Genomic DNA, 19,366 nt, shown 5'->3' on the forward strand with positions numbered 1-19,366 from the left:
AGAAAAATAAAAAAGGGTTTTTTTTCTTGTTCCTTTGGGTTTTTTTTTTGTTTTTTGGTTTTTTTTTTGTTTTTGTTTTTGTTTTTACAAATCAGTTGTAAGTCTCCTGAACATTAGAGGAACAAAAAAAAAAAGTCTTTTAAAAAGATTTTAGAATGAAAATCTTTTTTTAAAAATTTTGTTTTATTTTCTAAACTAGCAAAGAAACAATTAAATAGTTATTGTATCAGGCATGTATATGTAGCACTGTGAGTTATTCCTTCCTGAACAGTTCATTAACAATGCACCTTCAGCTTGCAAAATCTTTTTATGTGCCAATTATGAAGTTTTTTCTGTTTTTTTAGTTATTTTGTTTTTTAGGGGTTTTTTTTTTGTTTGTTTGTTTTTTTGTTTTTTGTGGGGGTTTTTTGTAAAGAATTTTCTACCATCTCTGCTGTGTTCCTAACATGCAATCTTCTTGCCAGGGTGTCCTTTTAACTTAGACTCAACACATTTATAACTGGATAAATATAATTCACTGGTATCAGGATCATGTTAATCTAAAGAAATGATATCGTTATCATCCACTATGAATAATCCCCATACGAAGATATGCTGTGGCCCCTTCTAAGCAGGTGGCAAGGAGATTTATAATTTGTTAAGAAGCCCAAGACCTCAAACCAATCACAGCAGGCAGGTATTTACTTTATGAACCACAGATGCTAAAGACCCTATGCAGAGATACAAGGTAGACCTTATATTCTTAGGGGAGGAAAGTAAGTTCCAGAGGAGTTCATCAACATGAGTGGCAAATTCCCAGTCAATGAGCCCTGAAGGGCTTGCTTTTTCTAACCACACCCTTTTCACATGTAAGCCAGCCTTCCTGTCTCACAATCAAGGCTGCTTAGACCTTATAAATCATGAGTAGCAGAACATTCATCCATTTCCCAGCTAGACACACTGCAGGATATGGGGACCTAATTTCATACGGATGTGAGACTATAGCTTCTAATGGAAACTGAGCACTTTAGAGTTGCCTGTGACATTAGCAAGCCATTTGCCTCCTGAGCAAAAAAGCAGGTTGTTGATTTAACCCTGTTCTCTGCCTGCATCTCAAACCCAGTTGCCTAAGGAAGCATTTCTGCCCAGTTGTACTTTCACCTCATTGGGAGCCAGATGGCACGCTCTGTGAGACGCAGGCAGAACAAGCCTTCAATAAATGTTTGATTGCCATTAGTGAGTCATGCTCATGAAAGTAGACACAATAAGCCGAATGAAAGAAGTGCATCATAGTCAGAACCTGTCTGCAGCACGCAGCTACAACTTGCTTATCTCCAGAAAGTTCTAATCCTGTCCTTTTCTTGGCAGGTAATCCTTAATAGGGACAAGGAGCTAGTGAGCTGTCTCCATGGCATATAAAATTATACTTATCTCTCTTACTACACTTCGTGTGGATGTATAGCAAGTGCGGGCTTGAAGAACTCAGGAAATGGTTACAACCTTGACTATAGATGAATAGTAATCTGAAAAGAACATGTTGTTATCTTCCTTACAGGGTTGAAATTAGATAATGGTATAATGAGATGGCTGATTAAACACTATCGATATTAAGCTGTCTTTGTACATATAGAATGTGTAAAACCAAGAATCCCTAATCTGTGTTTTGGGCAATATATACTGGCTAGGGGCAGAGAGAATGTGGAGCTTGAGGTAAATTGTTCATGGCAGAGAAAGGTAAGGTTCAAGAGTGGTAAGACAGACTCATAGGACAGGCAACAAGAATTTAAGGAAAAGAGAACAGAGCTTCCAAATACAGAAAGATTTCTAAACAACAGAAAGAAAAAAAATATTAGATTCAGTCAAAGAGTAGGAAAAGACAGATTTTTTTTTTAAAGTTGATTTGGCACAAGGTTGAATTTTCTCCAAAGAAAGTTCTAGAATGGATTGGCCTAGGGAGAAAGCGAGATTTCAATTTATCTAGGAGGCAATAGACTAGATATTGAAGTAGAGATTCCCACACTACCTAAAGTTACCTTTTAAGTAGTTATCAAGCTAAGCAGCTCTGTTATTGGGCATAATGTTGTCACGAGAGCTGTTCCAGATGGGGGAAACATCACTTTCTAAAAAGGACATGCTGCCCTGCTTACACAACTGGCTGAGGGGTTGACTTCAGTCTTAGCAAACTCAAAATCTCACCACCTTAAATTTAACTGCTCATATCATTCAAGTCATGACTACATCAGGGTAGCTTTCTCTCCCCTCCCCCTCTCCATCATGCTAGGGATAGATCCTAGTGACATACACATGCTGAGTGGTGATTCTCTGCTACAGCCTTCTTTTATAAAGAAAATGTGTGAGCTTATAGAGCCACATACCAAGAAGCAGAAGTAGTTCCATTATTGGCATATTTAAACTTTCAGTCTTTAAGAGCAAGTACACACTGCTTCTTGGTCTTTTGGCTTAGACTGAGTGTAAAGCAACTGTACCTCCAAAATTATGACATTTGCTGGTGGAAAGAGCTAAGAAGCTTAACCCCCAGTCAGTAGATTTTTACAAGTAGAGACCATGCCTTTTGTGTGTGTGTGTGTGAGTTAAACAATCTGGTGCCCCATATTCCTGCATATCACTCAGATTTATCTGTACATTAACAATGCTTAGCAGCAGAAAGCCAAAAAGCCTGGCCAAGTTGGAGCAACTTCAAGATTTGTTTCCACACTGGGGTGTTTCATGCACTTGGCAGAAGCAGGCTGCAACTGTAGCTTCATTTATTACATGGTGCTATAAACATTGTGTCCTGAGCTAACAAGACACTCTACATGACAGTCCCATAGGTTACCAAGCACTGTAAACATCTGTTAACACGGGCGCCAGAGATAACATAGCCAAGGCCTGTTGTGTCCACTTGAAAGTGGTTTATGAGGTGCAGTCTACTGTTTAAAAATGAATAATCAGAAACACAGCCACAAACCCAGACTAAAACAAATATTTGCCGGGCAAAGTTAGGCTCACTTTGAAACACTATGCAGTAATGTCGTCACATGGCTACTGCATTTACAGACTCATTTCACACCTTGCTCATTAAGCATGGCCTTTTCATGGTATTCAGGAGACCAAAACAGTAATTTCACTGTGATCTATTTACTCCCAAAAGAACAAGGAGAGGCATTTGAGTGTTGATTGACCGAGTTTTCTCCTTCAGACTAACATGGAGCCAAAAGTTGATAAGGACAGAAGAAGGCAATGAAAACTGGATAGGGCTTTGTAATCTACAAATGACAATTGCCCAGAGTTTCTTGGCAAGCATGCACCCCTTAGTCCATCCAGAGGTCTCTCTGGAGGGGAAATGAGTGGCTGGAGACCTCTTGGCATCTAATCCCAGAACAGGGCTTTGCTTTTCTCAAAAAGCTACAGAACATACATACATACTTGTATACAGTCATAAATATATATATGTATATATGTATATATATGCACAGCATATATGTTATATATGCATATTATACATGTGTAATATATACATATACAACAATATCTACACATTTAATATATGCATATTATATAATAATACATATATTATACATATATAATACATATATATTATACATATATAATACATATACAATGCATATCATTTCTGATACTTTGTTTCTGTTATTTTACTTCATTTCTACGTACCATTTTAAGCTGTGAAAATATTTCAGTAGCTGCCACCTCAAGAATAAGGGGACACCTTTTGTGGTCTATGTAAAACCAGCCTAGAGTACTAGTTGCCACCACAGATCCAATTTCTGTAGGAAGAGGTAAGCGCCATCTCAGTCACATCCGGGAAGTTGAGGAGGCAACACAGTCACTGAGACCTCTTATCCCCACCTGGACACAAAGAGCAGCCCCTGGGAGACAGACAGCTCCAGAGTGAATCTGCTCCGGTCTCTCAAATTCTGTAACCACACAGGCACACATCCCCTAGACGTTTAAATGCCCTCCCACTCAGCTTTCCTGAGAACTCCAGAAACCCCCATTTCCAGTCCTCAGACCTTCCAAGGCAGGTAAGTTAGGTATTTTAAAGTCCAGGAAATGTATTCCTATTCAGGAACAGCTGTGTCTTCCCAACTCTCTGGCTTCCCACTACCTTTCCCTGTCAGGCCAAGATCTCCTAGAGATACAGACAGCAGGCAGCATCTCTATGGTTTCTTTCTCCCTCTCAACACCCTGATTCAGGAAGCCAACACACCTCCCAATGCGCTCCCACACACGCGGGCAAACACACACAGCACACATGTATACTGCACATCTCTTCAGCATACACATCAGAGGTACACTACGGAAACCTGCAGCCTGGTCCCAGCAGACGTACTCCCCGGTGCTATATATAAAGTCCTTGCCCAGAAATAGATTTCCCCACGCACCCACAAGTGGATAGTCCCGTGCTACAACCACTGCTTGCAGCCAGCTCTCTCCCTCTCTCCAGACGTGCTCCTACCGGACTCACCCGCTCAGCTCTCAAGACTCTGCAGTTCTGTCAGAACTTTGAGCCTGGTTGATTTCATAACCACGAGTGTGTCCAGCGCCGGGACAGTTTGGCTTGCCACAATTTCCACTCACTCCAGTTCATGGAGACTGGTGGCGGTGACTCTGACTCCAGCTCCTCTGCTTCCAGCTCGCAGCTGCAGCCTGCACAGACTGCGCAAAGGAAGCGCGCTGCGGGGGTCGTGTTGCGCTTCACGGCCACCCTCCGGAGTCCCTAGGGTCATCACACCCAGGAATTCAGACAGCAGCAGCAGCTTTCATAGTCCTTGCTCCAGGTTGGCAGGCTGACGGTGACAAACACACTCGCGAAACTTTTAAGACCAAGAAAACTGTCTTAGGGAGAAACCTCTCCTTGCATCTCACAACCTGGTTGGAGCAGGCTCTAGGGTGGGACGGTTCGCCTGCTGCCCCCCATTCCTTGTCGCCCACATCAACTTTCAGCTTCACACAGCACCAAGAACAACTTACACACACACACACACACACACACACACACACACACACACACACACACACACACACACACACACACACACACACACACACACACACACACACACACACACACACACACACTTCTCCGGGACACGGAGGATCGGGTTACACCAACCTATCAGCAGAAAACAACTTTTGAGAAGGGAATACAACCCACCCTAAACTCATCAAAATAAAATAAAATAAAATAAAATTATCGGGGCAAATACATAAAAGTGACCCCAATTTTTCACAAGCAGTTGGCATGCCCAGGTCTACTCCCAGGTCTCCTGGCACAAAGTGAGGGAAATAAGAGCTGGACTCCCGGAGTCCCCCTCCAGTACCTCGGAGTTTCGCCTCGGGAGACAGAGCGCGGGTTCGCGTCCGCTTGGGGGGCTGCTGGAACCGAGGCCTCAGGCCCGCGTGGCCCCAGCCCGGGGTCCCCGCGGCTGCCGGGGTTCAGCAGCAGCCGTCGCCGCCACCGCCGCTGTAGCAGCCTCCTCTGCCAGTGCCGCCGCTCCCTAGACCGCCTCCTCTTCCCATGGCTGCGCCCTGCTTGGCAGCTCGTGGGCTGTCAGGCTTGGGGAGGAGGAAGGGGGCGGGGTGAAACGGGAAGGGAGGAGGGGAGGGGAGGGGAGAGAAAGGGAGGGGAGGGGTGGGAAAAGGCGGCTGGCGTTCGGCTCAGCGAGGGACCCGCCGCGGTCGCCGCCGCCGCGGGGGTCCAGGCTTCCTAGGGGAAGGGCAGCGGGAACTGAGGGCGGCCGGCTCCGGGACCGCAGCGGGGAGGCTTGAGCGCCGCCCCCGCTTTTCAGTCCGCAGGGCTGGGATGAAGCTTTCTGGCGAGGAGTTGCGAGTTGGTGCGTGTCACTCTCAACTGGGCGGCGGGGCTCCTCCTAGAGGAAAATATTGGTAGTTGCGGGAGACTTCCCTCCTCTCCACCCACCGGATTCCCCCAAAGAAGGCAGTATCTAGAAGTCCTCAAGAGCAGGCTTGTACCTTCAAAGAGGGCAGTGCACCTCCTGCAGGTACCGGAAGAAGTCCTTGGGAAGTGTGATGAGTCTACTACGCTTTTACCTGTCTAGTTGGTTCCAATTTTCAAACTCATGCTCACTGGGATACAGTATTAAGGACATTCCAATCTGAGAGGTTAAAAAAAAAAAAAAATGAAGCCAAAGTAGGTAATTTACCAAAAATGCATGTTTGTTTGAAGAGAGCTATGTTAGTATGGAACACAGGCCTGCAGGGAGGGCACGAAAAAGGTCCAGCCTGAGGTTTGTCCTTGTTTGTGACCTAGGGAAAGACGCAGTTTATCTATCAGACAACAGGCTCTTGCTACCTCGTTCCATTTTGTTGGGGGAAAAAAAAAAAAATTAACCAAGACCGGAATTGTCAAAGCACTTCTCAAAGTCAGAGTGCTGTGTAAGTATTGTCACGAAGCACCAGACGGCCAATTACCACTCTCTTCTCCAGGCATAGAGTACAAAGGTACAAAAGTTCAGCCTGGGACTGTCGAGCTGTCTCCTATCTGGAGGAGCAACTGGTCATGTGGTCTTTGTACTGTTTGCTTTGTACTGACGGCTAGTAGCAAGCTTACTTATCTTTAACCTTCCTAACAGCTTAAGCTCTGAAAAGGACCCCATCCCCTCTTTTCACTAGCTTTCAGACGCAGAGTCACAGAAAAAAAAACCAAAAAAACAAAAACGTTTAAACACTGCAAAAGAGTAGAATAACCAATTCCACACTAAGGTGTTGGATGGGATGAAAACAGAGAAACAGAGGACCAAAATCTTTGAGACTTCTGTTTTCAAAGTAACCGTGTAATTGGAAACTTTCTCAGAATCTTTTCTCATGAGCCCAGCTGTGTCTCAGCTGTCTCTTATGGATCTAGAATACAGTAAGGGGGAGAGATTCCGGAAGTGATATGGATCTGACTCTGCCAGTCAGGCACTGGGGATGGGCTGGTTGCTGGCCTTGAACCAGTCCTGTTTCACAAGAAGGCTTTCTCTAAGACAATCTCCCTCAATCCCTTGGTTTCCATGCTAGGATGAAGCAGTAGGGGTGCTAACTGACTCTGGAGCTTTTAAAGGGAGAGTTGCCCAGATAGAGAAACCCGAGAAAGGAAACCATGAGGTCAGGCAAAACTCCTACTGGGTGGTCTGTGCTTGCCAAGCTGGCTGAAAGGGCAGTACTGACAGGCGTGGAGACCCCTCAGTCTTCACATGCTGACTCCACTCTGTCCGAGGTAACCTTCCACCAGTGCACCTTGGATTCTGACCGTATCAACCTATCTCCTTCTGTCCCCTCTGTGCTCACTCCTCCTTCTCCTCTCTCCAAGCCCAAAGAAGCTTCATCAAGCTACCTAGTATAGTTCCTTGATCTAGAACCTAGGCAAGGAAGGACCAGATAGAATCGTGGAAGATTTTCTACATTCTGATCATGCTCCAAGGCGGTTTCAAGGTTGTGCTTAAACAAAGGCCTGTCCACATGTTGCTCTGGCTTCAACTGCAGCCTCCACTCTGTTAGACACAGAAGCAGATTCCTCTAGACAGAAATGTGACCATGCATAGACAGCATATGAAAAGACACACTGACTGGCTTGTGTAGGAGATTAAAGGAACGGGTTGTGATGTAACTTGGCAGGGTCTAGCATCCCCTGGGAGACAAACATCTGGCCATTTTGTGAGACTTCCTAGATTGGGATGACTGAGGTGGACAGCACCATTGCAAGGGCTAAGAGCCTGGGCTGAAGGAAAAGGGGGAAAGGAACTAAATAATGGCATTCTTTTCTCTCTGCTTCCCAACTGTGGACACACTCTGTTCAGCTGTTCTGTTCTTCTGCAGCCTGTCCTCCTCGCCCTGATGGATGGATCCTCTTCAACTCCAAGTCAAAATAAACCAGAGGTGGAGCAATGTTTCAGTGACTAAGGTACTTACTGTTCAAGCCCTAGGACCTGAGTCCCTAGCAAGGGAAAACAATGGTAAAGAGAGCTTGGTGGTTGGCTGGTGCACAGTCAGCACCAGGGATGCAAAGGCAGGCAGAAACCTGGAGCTCACTGACCAGGCATGGTAATTAGAGACTCTGAGGTCCCTTTGGGAGACACTGTCTCAAAATAACTGAGAAGATGGAGAAAGGACATCTGAGAAGACAGCTAAGGTCACCCTCTGGCCTCTACAAACATGAGCATGCATGTGCACATGCATCCCAGGCCCCTGTGAATATGTACACATGCCTACACATACATAAACAAAATTAATTAAAAAAATAAAAGAAATAAATATAAGCCTGGTTTCTGTAAATAGCTTTTTGTCGTTAACTAATACAAGACAGAACTTGTAATTTATATGAAGCACACCCTCTATTAACTCCAGAAATAAATATCTCATGGTCTCATGGATGACCATATGCAACTCCTTTATGTATTTTCCATTTAGGAAAGGGAAATGTATCAGGCCCTGAGGTGACTACTTTGTGATGAGTATAGTTTACTCATCAAGTAATGAAAGCGAGATTGCATTTAACTCATATGCTCCATTCTGCCTACAGCACCCTGCTTTGTTCTCCCGCAGTAATCCATCCCAGCTCTCAAGTCTAACTCAACTGTTTACTTTCTCTCTGGAGCTCTTCCTGGATCATCTCAAATCTGGAATTCCTTCATTTGCCCTTTATCTAAGGCCTTATAGTTATACTGGTTATATGTTGCAAGTTTTGCTGATTTCTTCCATTAATTACTAGGAAAATAATAAGGCTTTACTATCTGTACTTGAAATGTCTAGATCAGTGCTAGCAAACAGTAAAGGGTATCACTAATGTTTAGTCAAAATCTAAAGAAAAAAGTTATCTATAGATACATAGAGTTCTTGAATTCATATTCCAAAACTTGTTCTCTCCACAGATCTCCAGGCTAGCAATAAGCCATTGTTAGATAGATTTCTTATAGCTGTCTCAACCCCAATTATATTCAAGTCAGAACTCTGATTCCTTCTCCAATCAGGGCTGATGTTGTCTACCTCTCAATAGACAGCAACCACTTCTCCCCAGTTACTGATATCACAAACCTTTGTGGTTATCCTTGCCTCTTCTTTGTCTCTGGAATTCTGCATCTGTCTACTTCATAGAGAGGTCAAGAAGGAACTATCTTGAAACATCAGAATCTTACCTCTGTTGCTGCAATGCTTTATAAACTCAACTGGTCTCCCTGTTCCAACAGCTCTCGCTCTTCTCGCTCACAACAGTGTTGACCCAATGCATGCTCTAAACTAAGTCAGGGATGGAATTCTTTTTAAACACCAAGCTACGCCATTCCTTTGCCGCTTGAGTCCCCATTTGAACTAATGTACAAATATGAATGGCACATAAGAGTCTGAGCTGTGTTCTTCTGCTCTCCATCTCAATGTCATTACTCTTCCATGAACTCAGTTTGCTCCAGGCATGCTGAACTCCCTGTTCGTTCTTAAACAGACCAAGCACACTCCTAACTTATAGACAGTTCTTGCTATTTCTTCAGCTGTAAAGACCCTTCCCTGGATGGTAGCATGCTCCCCTAGCCTTTCTCAAATAGCACCTTGCCATTGAGTCCTATCTTGATCTATTTTACTGTATAGCGGGATACCTTCTGGCATCGCATTCCTCATCCCCACCACAGAGCGCTCAACCAGAAATATAATTCATACTTCAAAAGAATGGAAGCGATTAGAAATCAGACTAGGCATATTCAAGTTTACATAACTAGGTCTGCTTCTTAATCTCTCCAGGTTATACAGCTGCGCGGGATACATTTTCTAAATCTACGGCTATCAGACACTAGGATTATTACTTTGGTCATTCTGTTGTTCTGTAAAGCACCAATGGCTTTTATCATAACAAAAAAAAGGAACTAAATTTCCCAAAGCAGCGCTTGTAGTTAGAGAAAGGATGAGCATTGCTTAGGAACATTAGAGCCTTTATGATTCATCTGTGGTCTTGGTGAGCAGCTGATTGATCTCACGGTGACTCAAATCCACAGGGGATAGGAGAACTGCTCTCTAAGATAATGTACATTATAACAATGAAGTCTGTGATGGCTTATTTTATGTGTCAAGTTGATGTGGTGGTTTGAATAGGAATGCCCCCCCCCCAAAGACTTATGTGTTTGAATGCTTGGACCACAGGAAGTAGCACTATTAGTAGGCGTGGCCTTGCTGGAGGAGGTTTAGCTTAAGTCTGGCCACTGTGGCATAGTCTCCTTCTGATGCTGCAGATCAAGATGTAGAGCTCGCAGCCCCTTCTCCAGCACCGTGTCTCCCTGCATGCCCCCATGCTTCCCACCATGACAAGAATGGACTAAGAACCTCTGAACCTGTAAGCCAGCCCCAGTTAAATGTTTTCCCTTTTAAGAGTTGCCATGGTTATGATGTCTCTATACAGTAATAGAAAGCCTAACTAAGATGATAGGCTTGGAAATCGTACTCTGTTATTTAGGTAAATGTCTTTCAAGATGTTTCTGTGAAGAGATTTTAAAGATATGATTAGTCTTTAGAATAATAAACTTAAGTAAAGCATATTAGAACCTAAAAAATGGAATGTATATGGATCTCATCAATTAGTTGAAGAGATTGGCATCTAATAGCAAACAGACTCTGGACGTGGAGCACCACCTTTTTCCTAGTTCTTCAGAACATCTAGGAGGTGTCAAGGCCAGGCTTAGACTTCAAATCACCATTTAATGCAGAATTAAAAAAAAAACAATAGGCATTTAGACCCAGAGCTCATACTATCTAACAGGCATACAGCATGCAGATGGCCTTGACTCTCACCGCTAGACCTGGAGACACCTACAGGTATGCCACCTAACCTGGAAGATAGCAGACTACATCTGGCAGCCTCACGGGAAGATTAAAAGATAGATTTCAAAGAAAGCTCATGAATGAATATTCCTCTTGAAGTCACTCTAGCATTTAAGTATTGAGATTTTTTTTTTTTTAAATGGGAGCAATGTTACCATCTCTATCTGTTCAAATGAAAATGCCTATTTAAGAAAAAACAATTCATAGACAATCATCTAGCTTCTGTCTGGGTAATAACACTGATGAGTAACTCACTAACTCCTTCACTGGGAAGCTTGTTCAATTTCATGACTGTGTTATTTATTAAAAGTACTTTAGCCAGCATCTGCCATTTTATTATTTATATGTGGTTGTGTCTCTAAAAGCCTACGGGGAAAATATTAGAAATTTAAATGTATTTTTTTTCCTCATGACACATTGCCAGTTGTCTCTTCCCCAAGCAAACACATGCAGGCCTTCCCACTCCTTGTTCAAATCGCTTGCCCGCTCCCCTCTCCTACTGCACCCTCAGGTTACTTAACTCCTTCTGAAACTGCTAATTCTAATATCAAATCCAGTCCTGCACATGTCTCTTCAAGATAGAGGAGTGCAATGAGCTTTTATCTAAGTGCCAGAGAATTATGGGAAGGATAGAAGTCCTAGAGTCTGGAAGACACAGTAGAACCCATGGTCTAACCATGGCACCAGCCACTCGGCCTGCATTCCACAGGTATTTCTGGAACACAGAGGTTTCTCCTCTTTCTTTCTTTCTTTCTTTCCCCATTTCAATCCTCTGCTGCTTCTTTTGATTTACCCTCTTTATTTTCAAGAGAAATGAGGAAAGAAGAGCATGAGAAAATGTCAACAAGAAAGAAATTGGACCAGGAATGAGAAAGTTTCTTGTAGCAACTTCTTGCCACAGAAAGTAGATAAAAAGAACTATTTCCAACACCTAAATATGTTCTGAACATTCTAACCGGACTTGTTTCAAGGCAATATAGCTGCCTTCCCAAGAGGAAGTATTCTGTAGTGTTTGAGCAGTAAAGGAACAAACCTGCCTACCTAGTGTCTGCCTAGGGAAGGCTGGAAAGTCAAGCAAGCTGTTAGTTCTGGTTGACAAAAGCTCTTAGATAGGACAATGACTGTATGGAGGAGACAGAGGATTAGCCACGCAATACCACTTTCTCAAGGGCAGTGGCACTTTCTGAATCAGATGAGAGGTGGAGACATCTTACCCTATAAAACTGTGATATCTTTTAAAAGATATCTTTATTTTATTTTATTACATGTGTGGGTGCTTTGCTGGTGTGTATGTCTGTGCACCCCAAGCATGTAGTGAATTCAGAGGCCTGAAGAGGGTACTTGGTCTACTGGGATTGGAGATACAGGTTTTGAGTCATCATGTCAGTGCTGGACATTGCACTTAGGTTCTCTGAAAGATCAACCAGTATTCTGAATTGCTGAGCTGCCTTTCAAATGGTGATGTCTTTATCACAGACTTTAACAACCAGGTGAAACTGGTTTCCATTTCTAAAGACAGGAAGTGAGTCAGGCTGTAGAAATTAAATGTGCTTAGTGAAAAATTATCATTTATTTTTCTAACACTACAATGCGTTAAACACGTTTATCTAAGCTATACTTACTATTTCTTTTACCAGAAAAATCTGTGACAAGGATGAAATTATCCTCCTTTTATCAATGGTAAGTCATGAAGAGATAAAAAAAACAAACAAAAACAAAAACAACAACAACAACAACAGCAAAAATCCAGACCTGATCATATAAAGGGAAAAATGTAGGGTCCCCCTGGATGGGGACATAGCCTTTTTGTGTCAGCTTTATTCTGGGGACTCTTAGCCTCTCAAGGTATCAGCATCTAGTATTGTATCCACCTCACTTTCAAGCCACCAGCCCACCAGCCTTTCTGTGTGGCAAGGACTAAAATTGTCCTCTAATTCCTAGGCACCAAAGTAATTAATGGTAGTGACCAGGAACCACAAGAGAGATTCATCTGTTCTGCCTTTAGTAGGGTAGGTCTTGTGCAGGCAACCCATACAAGTGTACCTCTGAGATCTGTGGGCTGCACATGCTAGGGACAGATAGACTAGTCACGAAAAGTCTCCATATTTGTTACATTTGTGCTAATGAGTTGTTGAGGAGAATGTGTTTCATCAACTTGCTTTGAGAAATAACCCTTCGTAATGATATGGAAGGACAGGTTTGGATTTAGACATCTCAGCTGTTGTGGACGTCTACACATGAAAAGGCTCTTCAAGTCATCTGGTGGCAGGTGTGATGCTCACCACTCAAATCCATTGCTCCCCTTCTGACTTCTGTCTCCATGAACACTCAGTGCTCCTCAACTTGTTCTTGGACCTCAATTTGTATGCCCTAAAGAAGCTCCTCTCCCATCCTAAGACTTTAGGATATTGTCTTAGTCAGGGTTTCTATTCCTGCACAAACATCATGACCAAGAAGCAAGTTGGGGAGGAAAGGGTTTATTCAGCTTACATTTCCATACTGCTGTTGATCACCAAAGGATGCAGGACTGGAACTCCAGCAGGTCAGAAAGCAGGAGCTGATGCAGAGGTCATGGAGGGATGTTCTTTACTGGCTTGCTTCACCTGGCTTGCTCAGCCTGCTTTCTTATAGAATCCAAGACTACCAGCCCAGAGATGGTCCCACCCACAAGAGGCCTCTCCCCCTTGATCACTAATTGAGGAAATGCCCCACAGCTGGATCTCATGGGGGCATTTCCCCAACTAAAGCTCCTTTCTCTGTGATAACTCCAGCTGTGTCAAGTTGACACAAAACTAACCAGTACAGATATTTAAATTGTAAACTCCAACCCAAGACACCCAGAGTGTGCTCTAAAAGAAGGAAGCACATTTGTACATGGGCCCTTCCCATTCAGCCTAGTAGTTCTTGTTCCTGCATAAGGATATGGTTGGAAGAAAACCAGCTCAGGGCCTCTCTTGCAGGGACATAAGGAAAATATTTATTGTTTGGGATTGTTTAGACCCATGTGCATTTCCTTAGTAGTGACAAAGTTAAAGTGGGACTTTGAGCATGTGGCAAAATGTTTCATGTAGTTTTTAAATTGAGGATCTCAGGGTAGAATTCAGTGAATATTAAGAACTTCATAAAAGAACTTCAGGAACTGTCTTGTAAAAAGAGGCAGAAAGATGGTAAGAGCTGGGGTTTAGGTGTGAGAGAAGAGTGAATGAGTATCCTGTGCTCATGACAGGATATTGCACTCACGGACACAGCAGGGCTGGCTGCCTACCTGAGACACACACAAAAATGAATCAAGCAACATCCAACTTGCAGAGGAAAGGAGCTACTGAGAGCTAATGGCAGCTTGGGGGTTGGGGGCAGGGTCAGTTTTCCTTAAGGAATATGGCCCCTGCCTGGTAGCTGATCATTTTTCAGGAGATGGTTTCACACCTGGAAGAATATGGCAGCCAAAATAAAACTTGGTGAGTTATACAAAAAGAGGGAAAAAAGGCAGGAAGTTTGGGTGGGGTGGAGTGTAAAGTTAGGGAGAAGATTGGGGAAGAGTTAGCAGGGAAGAGTAGGGAAATGATACATTGTGTAAAATACATACGTTGTGTAAGATTCTCATAGAACTAACAAGCTTTGGTGAATTCACTGTGCATTGTATTGGGTTTTAAAAGCATGTTTTCATACAAGAGAGCCCATGTCCCTCCATACCTCCTAATCCTCCCCTTTCTTATCTCTTCTCCTATTATTGCAAATCTCATTTTTTTCCTAGACATTTTCACATCTCTTTTCATGACATTTCACATATGTGATCACATAAAGTCTATAAAGTCACAAATAAGATAGATCATGAAGTATGTGCCATGTGGAAACTGGCTTAATTACTTAATATCTCCAGCTGCATTCCTTTCCCTGCAAATGACGTTACTTAATCCATCCTTATGCCTAGAAAAAATCCTTTGTGTATATTCATCACATTTTAGTTGTCTACTTCTCTGTTATGGGACACTTCGGTTCATTTATAACATAGAACATTAGAACATGTAACATCAGAAGATGGGGTACAAGTGGCCAATAAACATGTGAAAAAAGTTCCTCATCACTAAAAACATAAATTAAAACTGCACTGTAACTCTTTCTCACCCCCATCAGACTGGCAGTCATTAAGAAAACAACAGCAGATGCTGAGAGAATGTGCTCATTGGAAACATTCTTTCATTGTATACATTGTGAGTGGAATACAAACTAGTCTAGTTAGCCATTGTGGGACTCAAGATGGAGGTCCATCAAGAACTAAAATGAGATCTTTCCCTTGACTCAGTTCCACCAGTCCTCAGCATTTATCCAAAGAGCTTACGATAATTTGATTCACAACATTATAGAAACATCCATTATACAATGTGAAGTTAGGTATTCCCCCTTACTCATTTGTCATATTTATATAATAGATCTAGATAAGCCATGATATTTTATGCATGTCAATCACTTTAATTCTGTTGATTGGTATTTTCTAAAACAAACGTGGTGTCAGAGGTTTTAATCTATCCACATCTTTATCTTTTTAAAATTCACATAGATGTTTAATATTACCATATCCCAATTTTTCCTAAAGCGAACTTGAAGTGGCTTCTGGAAATACGACTATAAACCAAAGGACGAAGAAATGGGATAAAGAAAATAGAAAGTAAAACTAAAATAATGGCAAGGTTAGTTAGTTCTTGAAATGTGTCATAAAAATTGGATGTGATGATAAACACCTGTGATTCCAGTAATCAGAAAGTGGAGTCAGGAAGTTCAGATCCATTACGCCCACATAGTGAGTTTGAATCTTGCATGGGGTACATGATATTCATATTTTCATTCTCTCTCTCTCTCTCTCTCTCTCTCTCTCTCTCTCTCTCTCTCTCTCTCTCTCTTTTCTTTTTGAGAATTCTCCCCTTCCTCCTTCCCACTTTCTCCATAGAAGCACACCTCTTTCATCCCAGCACTCATGTGGTAAGATGGAAGATGCAAACAGGAAATCCCCAGAAGTTCTTGGGTCAGTGATCCTGATATATGCAGTAGTGAACAACTGTGTCATGTAAGATACGGCTCAATACCCAAAGTTGTCCTTTGAATTCCATATGTAAACATGTAAATTTACACACACACACACACACACACACACACACACACACACACACACTTAAATAGAAACTTATGACCCAAAATTGATAGAATTTTTACTTTAAAGATATCCTACATTTGAACATTTGGTATTTATATATTTATTTGCATTCGTAGTTCATATAAAACATATAGAGTTTGTGAAGTTATGCCATTCAAGTTTTGAGCAAACTGTACACAGATAAGCAGAAGCTCAAGTGAACACAAGATCTGATATTTACTTGCAATCCCAATTCTCCTGGATTTCTTTTGGTAAAAGACGAGATAAATCCCTCTTCTAACTGGGGGTCCTCTGCATGTATATCAAATGCGAGGCTTATGTTGATGATTCCCAGAATGGTGAAGAACCAGTTACAGCCATCCTTGTATACCTTGCCCATGATGAATGTTGACTCCAAACTTAAAACTCTCAAAGCATAACCCAGAACCTTACTTTGGCATGTAGGTTGCTCTCAGGAAATAAAGTTATAGAAAAATATTGCTTAAATAAACTTAAATTGTTGGAAGTTGGCACAGCAACACAAACCAGACATCATCTTCCTTTTGCTCTTGTATGAATTAGGGTCACCAAGGCTTTTTGGATGAGTCCCCTCCCAACATACTGTCCTGTGTGGTCTTCTATCTGATGACTCTCTACCATAAGGCTGTGGTCTCTTGCATAACTTCGTTCTTCTGAGCAGGAATCCTAAACTTGTAACCTTTTCTTTTGTTCAAAGCTTGGTATATGCTGAATGCTTTTCTCAAAATTAAAATGTTTACCTGAGATAAGCAGCAAATTCATTTATTATAACCTACTATATAGTTAAGAATGTAAAATTAATAGAAAATAATTATCATTATAAACATATAAAGAGATGTTTAAGTGCACTTACTATTAAAAAAACCCTGAAAAATCAAGCCATGCATGGTGGTTTATGCCTGTAATCCTAGCATTCTGGGAAGCTGAGGCAGGAGGATTTCCAGCAGTTCTAGGCTAGCCTGTGCTCCATAGAAGGACAGTCTCAAAAATATACCCCTCCCCCAAAAAGAAAATCAAAACAATAGGAAGGTTTTATTTTTTTTAAATCACATTGTGAAAGGAAATACACATCAAAAAGTATACAGAATAAGAGATAAAAAGCATTCTTATTCATGACAACTCAGAGTTTAAATAAGTGAAACATTTTTTTTTTTTTCAGGAGAGTTTTGTGTAGCTATGAACTTGCAGTTGCACAGTTGTTGTTTTTTTTTCTCACATATTCCTTTTGAGGTATGCATTTATAGAGAAGCTGTACAAATGAAGGCAATTTGAAATGATCTTCATTTGGTGTCCTTTGACATTTAAAAATGGCTCATTGCTTTTATGAGAGAATTCTGTTCACTTATCATCCCTTTTGTTCATGCTCAGTGTTACCTCAGCGGTTGCCCTGCTGAGAAACAGCAGGAGACAAGAGACCCCTCTGCTTTTCATTTCAGGAAGCTAAGTCTGGAGGGACCATACTGGGGGGGGGGGTGTCAGTTATTACAAATGGGAGTGGAATCCCTTTTCAGTTTAAAGCCCCTGCTAAGTCCGCCTTGATCTTGGCATGTTAAGAAGTCTGAAATCTGGGAAAGGGGGTAATATTTAAAATTTAAATAAAGAAAATATCTAATTAAAAAAAAGAAATAACAAAAAAAGGAGTCTGAAATCTTGAAGTTAGCTTGGAGGTCACCATTACAGACTCATGCAAGTTTTGTGATCCCCCCTCCCCACCCCATAAAGGAAACAAACTACTTGCAGCTTATGCAAGACTCTAATTTTCCAATCCTTAATTTTTGATAATCAAAAAAAAATCAGTAAAATCTTGCAGAACTTTAAAACATTGATATAAATGAAATAATATTTTCATATTTCCATAGTTTAAAGGATATCTCTTGAGAGTATTGTTGTTTTCCGTGTTGTTTAAGTGTGAACAGCAATGCTGGAAGCCTTACTGACACTCCTAGAGACACCACATGCCCAGAGAATACCATTCAGCAACAGCCAGTGTGTTAGTAGTAACACTTCCTTAAATGGCAATTTAGTAATGGACAACAAAATTTAAATTCTGCACATTCTGGTCCATTAGTTTCAGTTCTGGAATGAACTTAAAGTAGCTGTAAAGATTACGCTCATGAGTAAGGTTTATCTTGAATTGAATGGCAATAGAGAAAATCTGATGCAAGTTGTGGATTGCTTAGTAAACATTGATATGACAGATACTAGCACAGTTTCAGAAAGAAGAGGACCCAGAAGAAATCACTGCTGTGGGAAGCTGTCAGTGATATTAAATTAAAACAATTGCTGAAACATACCTAGAATACAAACCAACTTCTATAAAGATGCCTAGCAAAGTGCTGGTTATCCCTAGGGATAGAAATGAATAGTTGGAGTGTGTAGGAAGGCAATCATTCTTTATTCTACAATGCCATTTATGTATACTTTGCATTTCTCTAAGGAACATGCAGATCTTTATGTATTTATTCCTTGTACAGTTTTATAAGAGTTTATTTTAACTTTGAAAGATAACTAACATTTTAAAAGAAATTATTTTAACATTAACATTTTAAAAGAAATTATTTTAATAAAGATGAAAGTAACACATCATATTGACTTAAGAAACAAATACTTCAGAGTATTTTTCATAATTATTTTTATTTATTTAATTTATTGTTGGTGTCTCATACTGGTCTCCTCATCACAGAGTCCCTTCCCCTCCCCTTCTCTGAGAGGGTGCCCCCCATACCCCTCACCCTGGCACATCAAGTCTCTGCAGGGTTATTAAAGAGAACAGTGAGAAACCACTGGCTTTCTACCCAAGGCATTATTTTCTTCATAGGAGAAAATGTACCTGGGCAGCGCCATGTGAAAGTTGGGATAAACACTTGGAGCAATGTGGCTCGAGGCCTCTAGCTTAATTTATAGAGCTGAAGATTAAGAATTCCCTTTAAGAAGAATTATTTATGTTAAAGCATGGCACACTTATCAACCTGAGTGATGTGTCATGCGCATTATTGTTACATATGTATCTATACATATACATTTATAAATGTAACCTGGGGGATTCATTTAGTATTGGGTTTTCTATTTTTGTTCCATTGATCTACATATCTGTTTTTGTGTCAGTGTCCTGGTGTTTTGGTAACTATAGCTCTGTAGTGAAGACTGGAACCTGGAATCTTAATGCCTCCAGAGCAGTTCCTTTTTAAGATGCCTTTTGAGATTTTTTTCTTTTCTATTTCTGTAAAGAATGTTGTGGCCATTTTGGTTAGGATTGCATTTAATCTCTAACTTAATTTTGGTACAATGGTTATTTCACAATATTGATTATACCAATCCATGAGTTCAGGATATTTTCTTCCCTCTTTCTTTCTTTCCTCCCTCCCTCCCTCCCTCCCTCCCTCCCTCCCTCCCTTC

General features: G+C 41.5%; 1 protein-coding gene across 4 annotated transcripts in view; it reads right to left on the reverse strand.

Moving 5' to 3' along the window:
- The window catches only part of Ghr (growth hormone receptor), a 239,372-nt gene extending 233,699 nt beyond the window's left edge, over positions 1-5,673 (reverse strand). For 2 of the 4 annotated variants that reach the window (XM_021208284.2, XM_021208285.2), the window contains exon 1: positions 5,325-5,673. The gene's annotated coding sequence lies outside the window, so the exon portion shown is untranslated. Of the gene's footprint in view, positions 1-4,385; positions 4,428-4,468; positions 4,721-5,324 lie in introns of those variants that run through there. The other 2 variants (XM_029543885.1, XM_029543887.1) reach the window with 2 other exon arrangements.
- Positions 5,674-19,366: the final 13,693 nt, after the last annotated feature.

The sequence above is a fragment of the Mus pahari genome, chromosome 11 (assembly GCF_900095145.1).
Source record: "Mus pahari chromosome 11, PAHARI_EIJ_v1.1, whole genome shotgun sequence".
NCBI classification, from domain to species: Eukaryota; Metazoa; Chordata; class Mammalia; order Rodentia; family Muridae; genus Mus; species Mus pahari.